At 40.4% G+C, this 19,904-nt stretch overlaps 1 protein-coding gene across 1 annotated transcript in view; it reads left to right on the forward strand.

Annotated features, from left to right (window-relative positions):
- Nucleotides 1–924: 924 nt before the first annotated feature.
- The window catches only part of wscd2 (WSC domain containing 2), a 37,903-nt gene continuing 18,923 nt past the window's right edge, over nt 925–19,904 (forward strand). Inside the window, exon 1 of the mRNA XM_072387967.1 lies at nt 925–1,414. The gene's annotated coding sequence lies outside the window, so the exon portion shown is untranslated. The remainder of the gene's footprint in view (nt 1,415–19,904) is intronic.

A 19,904-nucleotide genomic window follows, 5' to 3' on the forward strand; every position in this document is an offset into this window, starting at 1 on the left:
TGCACTTTAGCCAGTTGGCGTGGAAACTTTAAACCCTCTTATCACTATTACATTTGCCCTCTGCTTAGATGTGTATGCCCTTTTGTGTACATGTCTCGAAAGATGTGTGGGATGCAATTGCTGTGAGGAATTCATTTAATAGCAGTGTCTGTCAGGGACAGAATGATAAAATTGAAGAGCACAGCTTACAGACAAAGAGATATGTGGTTAAACAGAATGGATGATCACCCCCATCTAAGCAGAAATCCTGCATGCAGTAGAGACACACACTGCTGAACATCTGGAGGTGGGTCTGAGAAGGGCAATGCAGAAAGGATTAAAACCATATTGCAAAGCGGGCAAAACTGAAAAACAACTGAGTAATAATCACATTGGAACTGAAAGGAGTTTTTTTGTAGATAGACAGATATATTCATTTTCTGCATGTAGTTTTTCCATGTGGTCATAAACCAGGGTCCAGCTGCACTGTGAACCAACCCTGTACCGATTGATTTGATTGTTATTACTGTTATTGCTGTTGTCAGTAACCTGTATCTGTCTTCTTGATTGCTTTCATTTGCTTCCTGTGGCTGGAAGCAGAGAGTGTTCCAGCAGGAAGCAGAATACACTTCACTGAACTGATCGATCTGTGGGACATTTGTGCAACATTTATTTCAAATTAACACAGTTTGCATGACTTACACTGTGGGGTGTGTGTGTGTGTGGCTACTGACTCGCATTTGAAAAAGCACCACATCTGAGACCAATTTCAGGAATTTCAATGAATTCTCAACTCCCATTCCTTGTTCTATCAGGAGGGACTGTGTCACCTTACAAGTAAAACTCACCTGTGTGGCGCACAGACCACCGCGCCTCTGTGAGCTCTGCTGTGTCGCTTTAAGCACAGCAGGCAGTGCTGTTGGTCCGTGTGGGAGCGCAGGGCGCGCGGTGCGGCGCTGCCTCTCCGCAGCGTCAAATACTTCTGCTCATCGGACAGGCGACAGAAAACACAGTTCGACCCACCGCGTGCATGACATCCACGCTTTGACCTGGACAGATTACAGCGTTAGCGTTAGGTAAGAAGAGGGGTCTATGTGAACGCGGATAGTCCGTAACGCCATTAACACTACTCCCTGTCGAAAGCGAGAAGCGTGTGACGGTTTATTTGCGGTACAGTTGTCTAGAGCAGATTATTGAACAACACCGAGAGACTGTAGGAGCTAATGGGATCGTCTAACTAACCTCAGTTGTCTGCGGATAAAAGCATAAAGCAGCTTCCCAAAAAGAGCTGCTGCTGTTCATGTTTGGCTGAGTTATTGTGGAGACGGAACACCATGTCTGAGCCCAAGAGATGACCATCCTCAGCTGAGTTGCGTCCTGAGAGCTGCAACATCAGACCATCTGCTGAGGCTTCCCTTTGACTCTTTTTTTTGGGGTAAGGTGAAGACTTTCCTCATTTCACATCTTTCTTGGTACAAACGAGAAGAAAATCTTCACTGCAGCAGTTCAGGGCAAGTCCTGTGAAGCTAAGCTGCGGCTGGTTTATATGTGTTGCAGGAGTCCGGAGGGTCTCACAGTGTAGCTGCACACTTCTGGTCTATACAAGCAACCTCAACCCCCAAACCCAGAAATTAGCTCACCGGGATTTCTTATTTTTCTGCACCGTTTTAAATACGTAACTCATAGAGACCACAAAGAGACTCCCACTTTACAGACCACGTGCAGGGATTAGATTAAGTGATTAAAAAAATCTAATAACTTTATTATCGTGATCAGTTCTGTTTGGTTGCATCTTAAAAATTTTTCCTGTAGCATTTTCGTCTTCTGTTTGAAATATGCTCAGGTGTCTGCTCTTTGTTGGCACGTCCACTTGCCTGTGGAGATGCATCAGTGTAGCCAGGTGCATATTGGTGGCCCACTAACTGAACGACTTCATCATATGCCCCAAATGTGAGGATGCTGGAATTTTATTCGAGGCCTCTTGCTAAATTTTAACCTGAGGTGCAGTTCAAACCCAGAAAACAGTTAGAATTTAACTTGTATTTCCTCCCTAATTTCAGCCAAGAAACAGATTTGTGTATTCTTCTGGATTTATGTGCCTGCGGAGCAGTTACAGACAAAATATGTTTACTTTACTCTCTAAGATTGAATGTTTTGATGTTTTCCTTTGGGTGTTTGTTGCAGTCATCCACGTTTCTCTTTTTCTTATCAGTTGCAAATTAAATCTTTTTTGGGTAGGGGGGGGATTAGGGTATCTGTGGTATTTTACGATGAGAATATTTTATAATATTTTCTTTTTTTTATATACTATTTTCTGTGATTTTATTGAATGAAACACTGTCAGAATACGATCTGTATACTAATTATTCAACAGTATTGATCCTTGGACGTATAATCAGATAACTCCCAAAGTAACTTAAAATGATTTTATTGTTATCACGTATTATGGGCGCCTCCACTCCCCCTACCCCTTGTTTCCAATGACCTTGGTGTATTGTAGATCATTGTATTGAACCAACTGGTCGCTGTGGAGTGTTCAAGTGGAGGATGAAGAGGAGCATTGTGGCTGTTAAGATTGATCACACTGCAGTTAAAATCAATTGATGAATGACACTAATTGCTCATGTTGCTGCTATTTCAGCACTTGTCATGACAGTGAATAAAAAGCATAGAGCATGACAGACCTCTTGTTATGGCAGTAGGAGCATGGCAATTCATAGCCATGAATGTAGACCAAGCTGTATCTTAAACAACCTGAACATCACTGTAATAGAAAGAAAAGAAAATAATAGAATTTCCCCTCTCTCCCCTTTTTCTTAGTTTTAGTTAAAGCCATTAATGATAAGAGTTTATCTCATATTTTACAGCTGTTGCAGCTTTGCAGTTAAATGTGTGGGTGTTTATTAAAAAAATTAAATCACATAGATTTTACTGGTGCTAACAGCTGATGTGATGTCCCGAGAGCTCACTCCTGCCTAAGGCAGAAATGAACAGACGTCAGGGAAATAAGCCAACAGCTGAATTTCATATTTGCACACCTGTTATATAGAGGATGCTGTTCCCATTGTTGCTGATGATTAATCAGGGTCAGAGTAACATAACCCCCAGGAGCCCCTTTCTGGCATTTAAGTGAAGCCTCTTAATGACCGTTCTGTGAAGATTCAGTCCTGGAAGGAAAAAGTCTTTTTGTAATATTTGAAGTTTGGTTTTTTGAGATTTTCACACACAAGCACAGCTGTGGCTACTGTGAAGGACCTAAAAGGAACTCAGATATGGAGTCTTTTATATACCGACAGGGTGGCTGGCAGCAGAGTGAGAAGGCTTTGAATTCCTCCTGAGCTTATTTCTTCATCCTCTAGGCCAGCTCTCAGGGACGTGTCATGGATCACATCCAATGGCTGTGAGCTTTGATGATCGCCAGGTGAACTGACAGGAACTGCGGTTTGTTTGCTTTTGTTGGCCATTACAGTAAAATGACAGCGGTGCAGTGCAAGCTGTGTGTGGGTTGGACAGCGCTCTCAATCCTGATATATCTCCATCAAGAAAGGATGTTAGGAACCTCATTAGAGTGCCTACTAAAATAGCCAAGCATTAAATACTCTGCTGCTTTTTCCATAGTCATGCAGAACATTTTATAGTGTTTATACTGTTTATACTGTTTGTAGTGGATGATGCTCAGAGGCAAAATAGAAGAGTCGTGCTGTGAAGCATGAAATTCAGTTTCAATGTATGTGAATTGCAAACAACGAAACTGCCTTAATTCAATTTATTTTGGAATGTCTTACTTTTTTCATTAAAGTGACAAAATGTATATGCTATAATAATAAAACAGAGGATGATCTTAAACTGTGTAAAGGATGAACAAATCCAAGAATTGGATTGGTTTTGTGCATTTCAGACAGATTTTCCTCTTAAAGTGGGATTACTGGCATCACCAGATCTCTCCCGTAAAACCTATCCTGATAAGGAGTACTTAGACAGCTGGGAAGGAAATACCAGGAGCCAGACAGAGCAGGGAAACCCCAAAACCTAATCTGTAAGGCAAGTCTAGGGGCTTTATTGATAGATCTTAAATTTAGACGTGTAATGATATATTTTTTTGTTACCCAGGTTCAAACTACTGATTAAAAAGAAAAAAAAAATACTTTTTCAGATGGATTAAACTGACATGTAGTTTTGTAGTTTTTTTATTTTTTATTTCTTATTTCCATTCCACACATTCAGTTCGCAGCGACTGGAGTCAGTCACTCAGACCTGCTGTTCCGGCTTCTGTCTCAAACAGAGACAAACACCCTGCTGAGGACATGTTTAATCCAACCAAAGCTAATATGAGTCGTGTGTGCGTGCACGTATGATAGCGTTAAAGTGCATGTCATCTATCTGCTGACATCCTTGCGTGCAAAGATGAGTTATATCCTCAGTGTGTAATCACTGAAGATATGGAGACTAAAACAATTGCCAGAATAATTTGATTATTGAACCATTTTCATATTTGTGATGGGTGAATGTAAATGATTATACTCTAGTATCAGTGGTTATCTAATGTCTTTCAGCGTTTCTGTTTGAAATAACATTATCTAGAACTTCATTTATATTTAATTTTTCATGTGTTTTATCCTGACGCTAATGAGCACTCTTGGAAAATTTTGTTTTTTAATAGATGACAAAGAATCTCGTACTTTATATTTTAGTGATTTTCTCTCTAAAAAATCTCAGTCACTTGAATCTTTTAAATGTAGTCAGAGAGCAGCATTTTGACTTCTTAAGTTATTTAATTTACAGAATGGCATGCACTCTTTCAGCATAGAACCCCCCCATCCTCTAGCACTTTATCCCCAACGTAGGACTGTCACAACAGTTTCTGTTCATCAGTGGGTCAGTCAGGATCCCGACTGTGGCATCAGCTCTGGCTCCCCTCAGTCTGTTTACCCTCCTCACCATCAGACTGACTCACAACTGTCCGAATGTCTAACACTAACCTCCCAGGGGAGGCAGAAAGCTTTGCGTATGTGTGGAGAAAAGATGAAAAGATTGTGAAAGCAGTGGGAAATAGGAAAGAAAAAAGAGCCGGAGAAGATGGGAAGACACAAGGAAATATACAGTAAAAGACTCATTTTCCAGAGACCGTGGTTGACCTTGAGATTTTGCCAGTCAGCCAGATTAGCACATAACCTCTGTAATTGCTCACCTGGAGTAGCAGACCCCCTTGTCCTTTCTTTAGCTCGATCCCTGCTTTACAAAAAGGCCTTTGTTGGTGTCAAACTCTGCTGCACCAACACAGGCCCAACCTGGCAACAGCAGAGCATTTAAATAGTGAAATGTAGTTTACCAACTGCACCTAGGCAGTGGCTGTCTGTTAGTTTTTGGGTAATGTTCTTGATCTTGAACTAAAGCTCCTTTTATAACCATAGATGAGTTCCCACATCAGAGTTATTTATTCACCAATAATGTAGACAAAAAACGATTTATGTGTCATTAAAAAAAAGAAGACTGGGAAGACTGTTGGCTGAGAAGCTTAATTTAATGACAGTAAACAAATAAGGATTCTTTTTCAAGCTCTGTTAGATAGTTAAAGTGGATATTGCAGCCACATTAGCAAACAGCTCTGTGACATTTTCTCAGCTTCTAGAGCATCACTTCAGACAGTGTAAGTCAGTGTGTGGAAACACATCCAACCTGCAATGTGGGGAATTACACAGGCCTTCGTTTGAAAAAAGATGCCAGGAGATTTTGATAAGTACTGTCCTGGAAATACTGGAAAACAACAGCAGGAGCCCAGTTGTGATAAATAATCTGACGGAGAGAAGCCCCCTCTGGGTCTGTCAAGTGTCAGCAGTGGCTTCAGATCTCTTTTCAGTGTGCTGGGCCTTAATTGGGCTGTCACACTTGCTAGAGAAATTTGTCAGGTTGCTGTGAAGTGAACTACTTTGCCAAATAAACATGTGCATCATCGTGTTCACATCTTTCCCCAGAATAATAGGACACTCAAGCTTTTAAGAGGGTAAACTTCTTTTGCTTACTTCCTGTTGGGAATATGCCATTAAAGGGTAAATAGTAGCACTTCTTAATGATAGTTTTGTGCTCAGTAATTGCTTCCATTGGGATTTCAATAGAAAGATGTGCAACAGTAACCAAGCAGCACTTATTCATACACACCTAAAGTAGGGCTTATTATTCTTACTCTCAGCCTCACATGTTGTTCCATTAATTACCAGCAGCAGCCAGGATGAGTGCCTAAGTTTATCCCCTTATCCGGTGCTTTTTTTGAATCCGGCAGTAAGCAGAGCGCTCACATGAGCTCCCCCTCGGCGCTAATGTTCTCCATCCATCAGAAAAACTGCCCAGGTTGATTGTGATGTAACCTGCGCAGTAAATTAACAATGCCTGGTCAGCCACAAGCCCAATGTCACACTTTATCAACCCCCGTCACCTCTGATCTCTTGGTGTCCTTGCCGATGTCTCTCCCAGGTTGCTGAGGGGAAGCATGACTCAGCTGGAGCGCCGACTCTGTGCCCTGCTGACTCCCAGTTTAGCCCTCTCCTCCTTCAACCAGCAATTTAAACAAGGCCTGGCTGGGTTGTTACACTAAGCACAAGCCACTCTGCTTTGTGGTGTTAGGCTCTTAACTTATGTGGTTTTGCCACCTCTTCAATAGGTAGTACTGTAGCATTTCAACCATTATCTTTGTACAACATAGTTAACATTGTGTTATGTGCAATCATGTTTCTGCTTATATTAACTATGAATGCACTACTTCTTTCATCCTCAGCCTTTGAATGGTATGGCAGCCCAGCGAACCATATGGTAAAAAAAGTGTTGAAATTTGGCACACTATTTGTGGACAGTGACAGTCATTCTCTGTTGATTCTTGATTATTTCCTTCTTGAATTTTCATGTCTTCACCAAGAGTCTGTTGCTACCAAAGTTGGGGATGTGTTTATGCAAGTCATTTAAAATTATTTACCCGTAAATCAAAGACTTCAAAGCCGCTGCAACATTAGTTCTGCAGTGTTGGATTTTAAGCCATTTTGGATTGTTTGTAAAAAGGAAGCTAATCAACTTTTTCTGGCGTTAACGCTTCCAAACAAGAAGAGAACTTTTAACCCAGAAAACAAAAAAACAAAACAGGATGTGAGGACTCATTTTACCATTAGGGATGCTCTATGATTTTTGGGTTGCTCACTTCAATGTATTCTGGAGTTTCCAAGGCTGAGACCCACCAATAGGTCATGTGAAACTGACTGCACTACCATATTAGATTTCATTTTACGTTTAGGAATTGTTTTCTCTGTTCACCAAAGTTGGCCTAGAATTGTCCCAGGTGATCTTCAGACTGAGCCTCATAAAAATTAGAAATCTGCATCCAGGCTGCCAAATAATGTCATATCTCACCAACTGTTATATATTTTTTCCCCCAACATGCTGCATAGCTCCTCTTTCTGAGTGTTCCCATAGATTCACACAGACAAGAGAAAGACATTTCCATTATTTGATCTCTGGGGGTTCCACAGTAAGCAAAACATGCTTTCCTTTGGCCACATTTTTAACTTGATCAGATGAAATTGACAAGTGGACTCTGCCCTGATGTACTTCACCCCATCAGCTTTCATCTACTTTTTTATCTCTATTCAACTACCCCAACACAACTACGTGGATACTTTTTTTTTTGTTTCTTTCTTTCTAAGAACCTTTTACAAAATATCTACAAAAACCTCAGTAACTGTTGCTCGCTGTGGTACCAGCTTTAGAGGGGGTGATCTAATCTTCTTACTTTGAACCAGAGTGCAGACATTATTATCATTATGTGTTCAGGTCCCCTTTACAAAATGCCTCATGACAAATGTAGTTCGGGTTCGAGGCATTCTTCTTCTTGCGCGCCGATAAATCGGAGTTGTATCACATTTTTGTTTGTAACATTTTAAAATTCAGCACTAACATGTATTTCCATATTCAATGCACCAGTGAGTGAAGAAAATTCTCTCAGAGAAAATCTCACAGTGCAGCGTTTTCTTTGGAAGTATTTTCTAGCGAAGACAAAGTCCTTTTCAGTTGAAGAGGCAGAAATTATAAACCTTAGCTCACAAAATCAAAATATGATCATTAAATCAACTGTAGCAATGTGTTTGAAGGACAAGTAAGAAAATGATTGCAGACATCAATGTCATCTCCTTGTAATCTCATAGATACCTGTTTCCATTTCAGACACACACACATAGATGGAAGCGCTCTTCTTCTTTCTTTTGCGTTGGAGGTGTTGTTTCATGTTGCATCAGAGCAACAGTCAAGCATTACTCTGTGTGCTTGTCATATTTTATTCTTCTCAGGAGAGGCTGCAGCACTGAGGCGCTGCTCTCCTTCCTGTGAGGCCAAAGCAGGCATCTGTCAGAGTGCCCGAGTCCCCAGATATATTGCCCATTTCTACTTCCACTCACACACACAGCACACAGGCTCACTTAATTGCATAACACAGGGCTTTCCTGTTTGCACAGTTCATGTAACCTTTCTTCAGAGGTGTGTTTTTTTGGGGGGAGGGGGTTATGTTACATTTGGTTGGTAGTTACAGATATATTCCTTTTCCTAAACATTTATCAACATATTATGACATTGTATTGTCCTTGTACACAGACTGTAAGTAAATTGTTTCATAAAGATATTTAAATATGTTAGAGCATATAAAATTTTGTCTCAAGCATAACATTAAACCCACCTAGCCTTTCTCCAGACTGGAATTACATGCAAAAATGAAACATTATGACCTCGTACGTGAGTTGTAAAATCCATCCATCCATTTTCTATACTATCAATCTGTTGGTTGAGTTGTGGGTGGGCTGGAGCCTATCCCAGCAGTCATCGGGGTACACCCTGGACAGGTTGCCAGTCCATCACAGGGCCACATAGAGACAAACAACCATGCACGCTCACACTCACTCCTAAGGACAATTTAGAGTCACCAATTAACCTAACATGCATGTTTTTGGATGGTGGGAGGAAGCTGGAGTTTCTGGAGAGAACCCATGCATATACAGGGAGAACATGCAAACTCCACACAGAAAGGCCCCAGATGGGGATTGAACCTGGAACCCTCTTGCTGTGAGGCGATGGTGCTAAAAATCCTAACCAGACATGTCTCATATCCACAGAGATATGCTGACAGATGTGCTGTCCTCCAAAAGCAAACAACATATACGGTCCAGATATAACCCTATGCATTGATCAAAAGTTAATCAGTCAAAAGTTACTTCAAGCAGGCAGGAGCCAACAGCAACCAGTTTTGTAACAAAGAGGACCGAGCTCCAAAAAACATTACTAACAAATAAACACAAGTGAAAAGCAATGACAAGAGCTGCACTGGACAGTCTTCATTATCTTAAAACTTAGTTTAAATCCATCCCAAAGCAGATCTTTGTTCACTTTGGCTTCTGTCTTTTCCACAGCAGAGCAAAGCTAAAGGACCAACAGCAGCACCACCACAGCTACAAGCAACACACAGCTCAAATTGTTGCCCGCAAATATCACACTGCCCTTGAATGGCAGCACAACGCGATAATATGAAGGCATGCACCAACAGAGAGCATATAGTGATCTATATTCAGCCCTAAACATCAATCATCAGTCATTACCACTTGTTCAAGACAGTGAAGCTAGAACAAGACTCCTGCACTGCTGCTGCAAGGCTAGCGAGGATGTGCATTATTGCTGTGTTCCATCTTCTAAATATATCAATCCAATTTTGAAAATGGAGAAGTGAGAATTTGAAGGTGTTCATTTACTGTCAAAGAAAGCCTTGTTCAGTCATAGTTTGAATGTTTCATATTACACTGATCACCCGCAAGAACATTTGAGTGAAATAAGGACAAATGAGCAACAAGGCCTCTAACAATGTTCATATTTAATTAGAAAGGATATGTTGACAACAGGCCCGTGGTGCTACTTGATTGCATAATGCAGATGAGGCCCGTGCTTCGCTACACATTTTGCAATGCATACTAACGGAGCATCCTGTTGTCTTCTTCCTCAAATAATACACCCAGACCAGCGCACCCAGCATGCTTCCCTGCATGCACACCAAACAGCTCATCAGAAGCTGAAATGTATGTGTACAAACCTCCAAGGCAGATTACCTGACTGTTCTTATGCTAATCTTTTATTTATTTATCTTTATTTATCTAATCTTTTTTTTAAAAGAAAAATATAGTTGGAAAATATCATCCAGTGATGACAAACAATATAATTCAGACCCAGCTTTGTGAGAAAGTTATCTTTGTTGAATATGCTTTTCTCCAACTTGCTTCATATTTCAATGCTTCACTTTGCTGAGACAGAAAAAGCTCCAACAGCATGGGTGTCAAATACTTGACATTCTGCTGTATATGTTGGTAGTTAAACCAAAACAGCCTGCACACTTACTGCACAGTTGTTGTTTTTTTTTCAGTGGAGGAAATAATAGATTTGTCTCGTGACTCAAATCATATTGTCTCCACTATAGACAGTATGTTTATAGTATGCCACTGTTTAGGCTACAGTCTTAGAAACTGAAAGCATTGTTTTGGGAGCTTGATTCATGCACATTTATGTTAACAGTCAGTACAATCTGAGAAAGCTTAGCTCTGAATATTTATTAAACTCTGTAGTGTTTGCAGATTTTGCATTTTTCTTGTTATGGTTATCAAAATTACACGTCACTCAAATCCAAAATCAGATCAAATTGACGCAGTTCTGTGGTAGTTAACAAAAACACCTTCTGTGACAGTGTCAAGTAAAAGATAAAGTGACTGATCAACTGTTGTGGGCTGAGTCTTATTAGCTGAGATGGCACTCCAAGTCCTTAAAGATGATAAATTGGTCAACAGAGGTTTGAAAATGACAATAATAATCAATTCAAGTGCAATGATTTTTCTGCATGAAGCTGTAGATGATTTGTCAGTGAGACCACACTGTGGTTTCTTTAGAAAAAAGAAAGTGAACATTTGTCAATACCTGTCATCTCAAACACAACCACCTATTCTGAAAAACATACTCTCAAGCTCACATCAGTGGTTGGTGCTTTCGGCAAAGTAATCCCTAAGTAGTCCATCATTCAGTGTGGTTTTTTAAAGTAAACACAAATTGTGCCTGTAATTTCACTCTCGCTGTGGGAGCTTAGAGTGAAGAGTCTCAGAAAAACAAAACTGGAAGATTCTAGCTGAAGGACACTTCTGCAAAGTGGGTGCTCATTGACATAGGAGCTTGAATGTGAGTCGTACAGTGGAGGGTCTGTCTCCTCTCCTCACTGCACCGCCGAGCACTCGGCTGTTTTTCTGTTCTTACTCTGCCCAACAGTCTGCGAGAAGCTGTACGGTACACAAGCACAATTGGAAGCACAATCTCCAAGGTACAGCTGCCCTAACAACAGAGTCTACATGATTGTCAGGGGATACTGTGTCTTCAGATCATTGCTCTGTTGATGTTTAGTCATTTTTATTGCAAACTAAAATTATTTGAAGGACTGAGACAACATTTTGTAATGTACACTCGTTTTCTTCCAACATGTTTTTATTCTCATAGTGTGAAAAACCGTTTTTTCAGTGCAGTACTGTCTGTGTGATACACACAGGGCATCCTATGGTGTTGAGTCTATGATACTTTGCCTTATTAACACGCAACAACATCCACTGGAGTCAGGAAGGGAGATGGTGTGTCTTAGGACTTTAAATTTGGAGATCAGGTTTCGATTCCAATCCAAGAGGATTGGTTTCATCAATTACTTTAAGTGATAGAGGCTGTGGATGGAATCTATTATGGTGGTAAACTATGGAGGATGATGAGAGTTTAATGGTGCTTGCTTCTGTGGCTGAGGCTTTGCCCACATTAACTCTGAGGTTTTTACAAATAGAGCTTATTCCTGTTAATCCTTGTTTAGATGATTTTTTTACATGTTTTCACAGAAATATACAGCCATACGCTGATATATGAAGGCATGAAAATGTGATGCGGTCATAATACATAATCCAACATAGAGCCAGAATAGCTGGTTTTGGCCTTTGGCTTGTTAAGAAGAGTGGTTTGGAAAATAATAAGGGAAATATCACTTGGTCCCATGCATATAAAGTTTACTGTCATTGTAAAACTTGTTGCTCTGGTTAAGTTCTGCATTTTTGCGTGGATGAAGATGTCTTTTCTTTTAGGATAAATGTTGTAAAAACTGTTATGAATACACATGTGAGTTTACTAGACTGGAGGGTGGCAATGAAAAGGGGGAACTCATCTCCGTGTGTTACTTCAGTGTTGACTGTTTTTGTGACTACAGTTTGGGACCAAAATCAAATAAATGAAATTCCTGTTGCAACTCCAAATGAAGCAGCAATACTTTTCAACACATCCAACAGATATGTGGCAATAAAACTAACATTAAGTCATTTGTTTATCCATCCACTTGATTAATGCAATTACTGTATTCAGTTTACTTTCATCTCTGTTTTAGTCCTGACCATTTACACTCAGAGGAAAGTTTGTCCTTCCAGCCTCACAAACTAGTCTTGAGTTTAATACCCGTTTTATCCCCTTTAACCACCTCCCTGTGATTAATAGTATTAGTGGTACCTAATGTAGCAGAATAAATCCCAGCCAGTAATTGCATTCCCCCTCTAAATGTAATTAGAAAAACAAATGAAACATCCCTTCAAGGTCGCTAACAATGACTACTAAATAGATGGTCCTGTGTAAACTGTCGTTTCTTAACATGATCGGGCCTAACGCTGACATCACTGTTTGAACAGAACAAGTTTACAAGTAGTAAGTTCATGTGAATAAATATTCAAAATATTTAATAGTAACTGATTGTAAATGCAACTGAACTCCCACTCTTCAGTGCTGCTGAGAGCACTTTTGTGGTAAAATTAAGTTTTTTTTTGTTGTTTTTTTAATGTGCAACATGGAAAAAAGAAAGTGCCACGCTCTTGGTTAATAATTAACTGTACTTTTTGGCTCCATGCAGTTAAAACGTTCTCTTCCATGCAGATGCTTATAGATTAACTGTTGGCTGTTTAAAATTGTTGAAATTTCCATATAGCATTTCTTATCCCCCCCTCGCCCCCACCAGCACTCTTCGCCCCCCTTCCTCCCCACCAGCTAAACATTTGCTGAAACCCTCTGCAATCACCCCTTAAGTCTATTCAAGCAGAGAGGACTGAGATTCACAGCAGAGTGGAACTGGGAGAATTCACTTTTAATTAAAGCAGAGAGATCTTCTGTGCTTGTAGGTGTGAAAGGACAAGGGTGGAAAAGCTCTCTTCCTTTTTGGAAAAAATAACTATACGCTGAAAGGGGCTGAATGAGGAGCTTTGTTAAGGCTGAATAGAAAGAGACATAATTTGATCTCCCATTCATAGCGCCTCCCTGCTGCAGAATAATTACTGTTTTTATGAAGCCATTAGAGAGGACCATTTGAGTGATTGTTTCTCAAATGTCCATCTAGGTGGCCAACTGGGATCTGAGTGCATCAGCAACTGAGAACAGCTCAGAAACGCATACTCAAACAGGAATTTTGGTTCATTTCAATCCATTTGGAGCATTGTGACACATCATTAGTGCTGGGACAATCTCTCTGCTGGCATCAAAAATATTTCTCATTTCTCTCTTTAAAAATAGTCAGATCTATCTTGCCTTTGAACCTCTTTCCCATTTTTCAGACGATCCAGATAATTTGTCCAGCTTTTGTCTTCCGCTCATGCCTAATTGAACTGCTGCTTTGTGGCCACAATCACAACGGCGCTATTATTCAGCTATTATTCAGTCGCTTCCATTTTCTTTTTGACTGTCAGATGCTTATCTGTGTATACGCGGCGGAAATGTTCATGACCACCAGTCACTCCTTTACAACGCTGCAGCTCAACACCACTGTGTGATGGACAAAGAAGAGGATTACATTATTTTTAGACCATTTAATTTACCTCTTCTCTTTCAGAGAAAAAAGGTCACCATTGAGCTTAATGGACCATTTAGTATTATCAGGATTACAATGAGCTTTTTCCCTGCTGTGCTAGGCTTGATTTTTAAGCATCACAGGATGTGCTTAAAAACACACTCTGTCATTGGTCACTTCCCCCTCTTCAATGCTAAATGCAGTGGTAATGGGAAGAGGATTTTCAGCCGATGGTTTATATCAGCCTCTTTTGAAAATGCCCTTTTCAAAATCTACTGAAAAAAAACCACACATAAGATGGAACAAGGAAGACAGACCCACTCAACATCAGATTATAATGCACAGTAATTTCTGCCAAACAGGATGGAGCACCTTTTCTGAGAAAATGTTGATGTTCTGTGCAGCCACCTCACAAAGCATCACCCCCATCTTACATGGTGGCTGGCTGCACACTCTGTTCCTCAGGTGAAGTGAGAGGTTGAAAAATAAACTCACTGTGGACTATCTAACACCATCATCCATCCATCCATTTTCTATACCTGCTTAATCCGTCTGTCGGGTCGCGGGGGGGGGGCTGGAGCCTATCCCAGCAGTCATCGGTACACCCTGGACAGGTCGCCAGTCCATCACAGGGCCAATTAGAGACAAACGAGACAAACAACCACACACATGCTCACACTCACTCCTAAGGACAATTTTAGACACACCAATTAACCTAACATGCATGTTTTTGAACGATGGGAGGAAGTCAGAGTTTCTGGAGAGAACCCATGCATATATGGGGAGAACATCCACATCCACACAGAAAGGCTCCAGCCGGGAGATGAACCTTGAGCGCTCTCGCTGTGAGGTGACGGTGCTGAACATCATCATTGTTTCTAAATTAATCCGAATGTATTCTAGTTGTTGCTCAACTAAGATATCCTCAAATACAGAAAGTTGATAACCTAATAACCAGGTAGTTGGATGTATTGTTGTGGCTTAAGTTTCTCCGGGTATGAAGGTCCGTTTGTGTGTTTATGTGCGCTGCTTTAGAAGTTCTGGGCAGATTATTTTTTTTCATTCCTAGACCCATGTTGTACTGGTGACCTGTACCCTGCCTCTTGCCCAATAACAGATTAGATGGGCTCCAGCGCCCCCCACCCAGCCCTGCATTGGATTAAGCGGGTACAGACCAAGGATGAACTCACGTTGTTAGGATGCACAGGAAATTTAGTAAGATAGCCTCAGAATTTAATTGCATTCTCTGATGTGGATTAAACGACATGTCAAATGTGTAATGCTATTTACATTATACCCTGCAAAATTTCAGTCAACAGTTTAGAGATGAAGCTTCCCCATCCCAACCCACAAATTCACACAGGTACTTTCGGAGCAATCTCAAATTAAATCAGAATTGCCATCAGACTTGCAGTATGTTAATTTTTGTCTCACCCCTTTGGCAGTCAGAGCTATTACACAAACTCTCTGGACAAGAGCTAATAATCTTTGTCCTTGCTGGCAGTCATTTTCTTTTTAGACTGCAATCAGCACCACTTTTGTTTTATATCTGTGGCGTAAGAAACATATTTGGGAAGGTTCGTGGTTTTTTTTCCACGATGAGCTCCACAGTACCGACTGCTTTTGGTTATTCCGTCTCCGTTTCTACTGTTACTCACTTCCTTAACTCTAGAAAAAGCAATCATTGCTTGTTGATGTAAAATGCATCACTACCAGTCTATCAATGTGTAAACATTGCCGAACACACTCATCTTAAAAACTCTGGCATATTGAGAAGTGCATGGAGATTTCTCTGGGCCTGATGAGCTTAATAAGCATTTTGTAAACTCATTTTGTGATGGCTTAGATTTAACAACTGTCAATTTACATGTAACAGTTAAGCACTTCAGGGTTAGAGTCTTCTAAGCAGGTTAGCAGTGAGAGGTTAATGAAATGAGAGAGGAGGCAATAGACAACTTATAGCACCGATGTACATCTTTCTGCGATCATTTCAGCACATATTTGTGTATTTTTATCATCAGTTTGGCTCACATTCTCAAGATAACCTGACAGACTGAGGTCCTGGTTGCTGATAACCTACTGATTAAGTATATATTAAACTGCAACACCTTAAGTGGAGCACTATACTTAGTAACTTTATCACAGTATGTGAAAAGTGGCACTTCTAAATGTCAGGAGGCAAAAGTAGATGTTGGCTGCCATGGTTACAGGTAATCTTGTTGTATTAAGTATAATGAGAACTTGTCAAGAGTTTCAGCCTCACATGATTTGTCACTGTGCATAGTTTCTGTCAAGCATCTTTGTTGATAAGCCCCCTTTTAAGTAGCTACCAACTGTATTTAGCACTAAGCCAAACACTAATCTGAGCACACATAATTAAGAACAAGTTTAATTAAAATGGCTGACAGGAAAATTGGGAGCCAAAACTGTACTGCACACAGTATTAGCCTTTGCCAAATATAAAGCGAAGAAAACTGCTTTGGCAGAGTGATCCTGTTGTTTCTGGAAGCAGCCTGCCCAGCTTTCAGGGGTCATGCACTCCTAAGACTCACCATCTGCACTGAGCCAGCCACTCGAATCAGTTCTGCAGAGTAGCTGAAAAGTATGGCAACTAACCGCATTACTGAGCTTTCTCCGTTTTACATGTAATTTGCAGCCTTTTCTTGAATGTAAAATAATCTTTTTCTTATCTCTACATCACACCAGCCATTACCGACTCCACATCATATTGTTTTATGCTTATGTATTAAACTCAAACACAAGTATTGGAGTTTTCTTTTGGACCTCTATTTGGCAAAGCTGCAAGAAATAATCTATGTAAACGCAAGCATGCTCAGTGTTATCACCAGGGGAGGAATGTGATCTTTAGTTTGATTTGATTTGACAAACATGGCTAATGTGTACTGGCAGGCCAAACACGCCAAGAAAGCGGAAAGACAGGCTTCAGGGTGAAGGGGGGTCAGGGCTGCTGAGGCTAACGCTGTTAACTCCTCCTCTGCTGACGCACTGAAGACATCCCACACTTCAGATCTTACACAGGATGGGACTTCAGGTTGTGCTAACAGGGTAATGGGGAAAAGGACAATAAGACAAAACACTAATGGTTTCCTGTCCCACTAATGCTGGCACCGGAGTTCCTGTTGACCTTGTCTTCGTGCCACTGTTGAGTCTGTTTCTATAACAACGTTTCTCCACTCTAGAAGTCCATTGTTGGTTATTTATTTTTCTTTTAAACTGGGCACCAAGCATAAACTCATTGATATATCCTCATGCAGTTATTTTCCTGTGTTTTTCCAACTATGAACAACTGTGAAAACACAGCAAGTAAAGCTGATTTTCAACTTTTAGAGTACATTGTATCTAATTTGCTTCAGCATGTGTGAATTGCATCATCATTTCTTGCAGTTAAGACGCCTCTCCCTCGTTCTTGTGAAAAGAATGCTTTCTGGCAGCTAGCACTGAGGGGATGGAAATTGATTTCGTCTGCAGTACCAAGTAACATGGCTGAATATTTTATATGCCTCTGTTATGACAAAATATCCAACTCCTAAAGATACATCCTCCTCTGAGTTTAGATCTTTTCTGACGTTTTTGAGAGTTGCAAAGTTTCCTCATTATTGAATTTCACATTATCCTTTTGTCTTTTCTTGGCAGTTTATTGCCTTCAAACCAGAAACAGCGTTACATAATCACACAGCCAGACACTTTTTCCCTGCTGGTATCATCTCAGGCGTATAATGTTGTGTTCAGTGACCCCTTGTTTGAGCCCACCGGTGGTCCATGTTGGCTGACACTTTTCTTTAACTCAAGAAGTGCTGTAGAATTGACTGCAGCTCTGTCTCTCTCAGCCCTCTTCCTGGTCAATGAGTCCCAGAACAGATATTTATGGATTTTGACTCATGAAGCCATTTGCCCGCAGCAAAAGCAGAGCCGGCTCTGCGTCTTCTCACAGAAGATTGACTTTGACATTTCCTCTTGTAAATCTGCTATGATTAAATATTTGCAAGCACATTTAGTATAAATGTGAACTAATGGTCAATCAATGAGATCATATCTACTCTTTAAAGAAAAAAAGATTTCTTTTGTGCCCCGTATTTCTAGTATTTTGTCTTTCTTCTCCTTCTTTCGGTCTATTGCACACATTGGTTTTGGTCCTTTTTTCAGCCCTATCTGAAAATGACGCTTTAATTCAAAGCATTTCAGATGTCTAAGGAGCTACGATTGTGGATTTTAACATATTGTTAATGATGCTGACATCAGTCCGGTTTCCACTTTAGGCCTGAACCTTGGCAAGATGATGACTCTGGACTTTGGTTCTCCTCAGGCGTGTTCTCCTGCTCCTTCCATGAGATCGTGGTTCTTAGTGAAACGTTGGATAGAGTGCTTTAAAGTTTGGTCCCCTTTTTGTGATCCCAGATTATGATCATTGTCAGGTCAAAACTTCAGTTTGGTCACTTAATGTTTTCCTAAATGGACACAATCTTCAATGTATACCTGCTGTAAGTCTGCTCTGTCTTTAAGTACCATTATTTTGTTACTTATTTATCTAATACAAGCTGAAGAATCCATATAGCTGCAGCTGTAGTCCATTCATGCTTTTCTTACTAATAACCAAAGGGTGAGTGAAGTAAGGTCAGTTTCATCTTGTAACCGTTTGGATGTGAATTATTAACATCAGTAATTAACCTGTGTGGGGCCCTAATGCATTCACAAGGGCCACACTGTTTAGGTATCACATGTCTATCTTCTCCATCTGTTCACCCTCATAAACCTACTTTTTGTGTTTTCAGAACAAAGTCGGCTCACAGCTAGCTTTTTACCTTCTTACCACTTGCACATGCAGCTCTAAAAAAAAAAACGCTGTTGTGTATGAGTCAGGGCTGCAGCACATTTTCAGGACATGGTTTCTCTCCACAGTGTGGAGTGTTGAAAAAAAGCTGTTTTATTTTTCTATTTCAACCATGTAACCCAAGCCTTGATAGGACTCAACTTCTCCTGCAAAAACAGCTTTCAGTTTGAAACAAAGACATTTGTCTCATTCTTTCTGAAATGTGTAGTTTTCCTCCATCAGATATGAACATACTAACACAGAACTGCAGAATCGTCTTGGTTAGAGTGAAAAGTGTGGGAGTGACTTTCCAATATTGTTTGTCCAGCTGCTCAGCTGGAGAATTAAAGGAATGATGATATGAAACTACATTTATATAGAACAGAGGCTGCTTGTGGGAGTGAAAAGATCACTGAAGTTCGTCAACATTTAAGACTCAGAGAAAAAAGTAGTTTTGGGAAATGGACATATTTGCTAGATACTTGTTAGAAGAGAAGATTGATGCTACACAACCCTGAGCTTTCATTAGGCCAATTTTCACTCATTTCCATTTGGGTTGTGTTGTGCAAAGCTAACCTGCTTCTAGCCCCAGCTTTACACCGTATTTAGCACTTAAACAAGTGAGTAATATCAATCTACTCATCTAACTCCTCAGAAGAAAGCAAATAAACCCAAATAATGTCAAACACTTCTGCTAAACTGTTGCAGGTTTAGTTGAGCACTTTCCAAACATTTTGCACAATCCAAGCAACCAAACACCACAGACTTTGTCATAGACAGTGTTTTTCCTTCTCATTTTGAGACTATGAAGCTCTCTTGTTTATGCTTCTATTGTCCTGTATGTGACCCAGCATATATGATACCTTTTGAAAAGTAAACCAATAAAGACATCAGTAATGGAAACTGAGGACTTGAGAAATCAGACAGGAAGAAAGTTGTCTTTATTTGCAGATCCTGCAGGTTGCTAAAGCCCATGTGTGAACACAAACTGTTTCTCGTGAGAGTCCCAGGCTTTTCCCCAGATTAATTTGGTGGGGTGAGATGAGTACAAAACCAGGGGGAGGTATGAGGTGACATTGAGGTTTCAGATGATAAGTAGTGCGCAGATTTGTATTTGGGCAGACAGGAAGCTACATGGCCGATTGCCTTGTCGAATGTTGTGGAAAATTTCCTGACCTTGAGGAGTGTTGTGTTACA

The sequence above is a fragment of the Leuresthes tenuis genome, unplaced genomic scaffold (genome assembly GCF_036924035.1).
Source record: "Leuresthes tenuis unplaced genomic scaffold, fLeuTen1.0.hap1 SCAF_6, whole genome shotgun sequence".
NCBI lineage: Eukaryota > Metazoa > Chordata > Actinopteri > Atheriniformes > Atherinopsidae > Leuresthes > Leuresthes tenuis.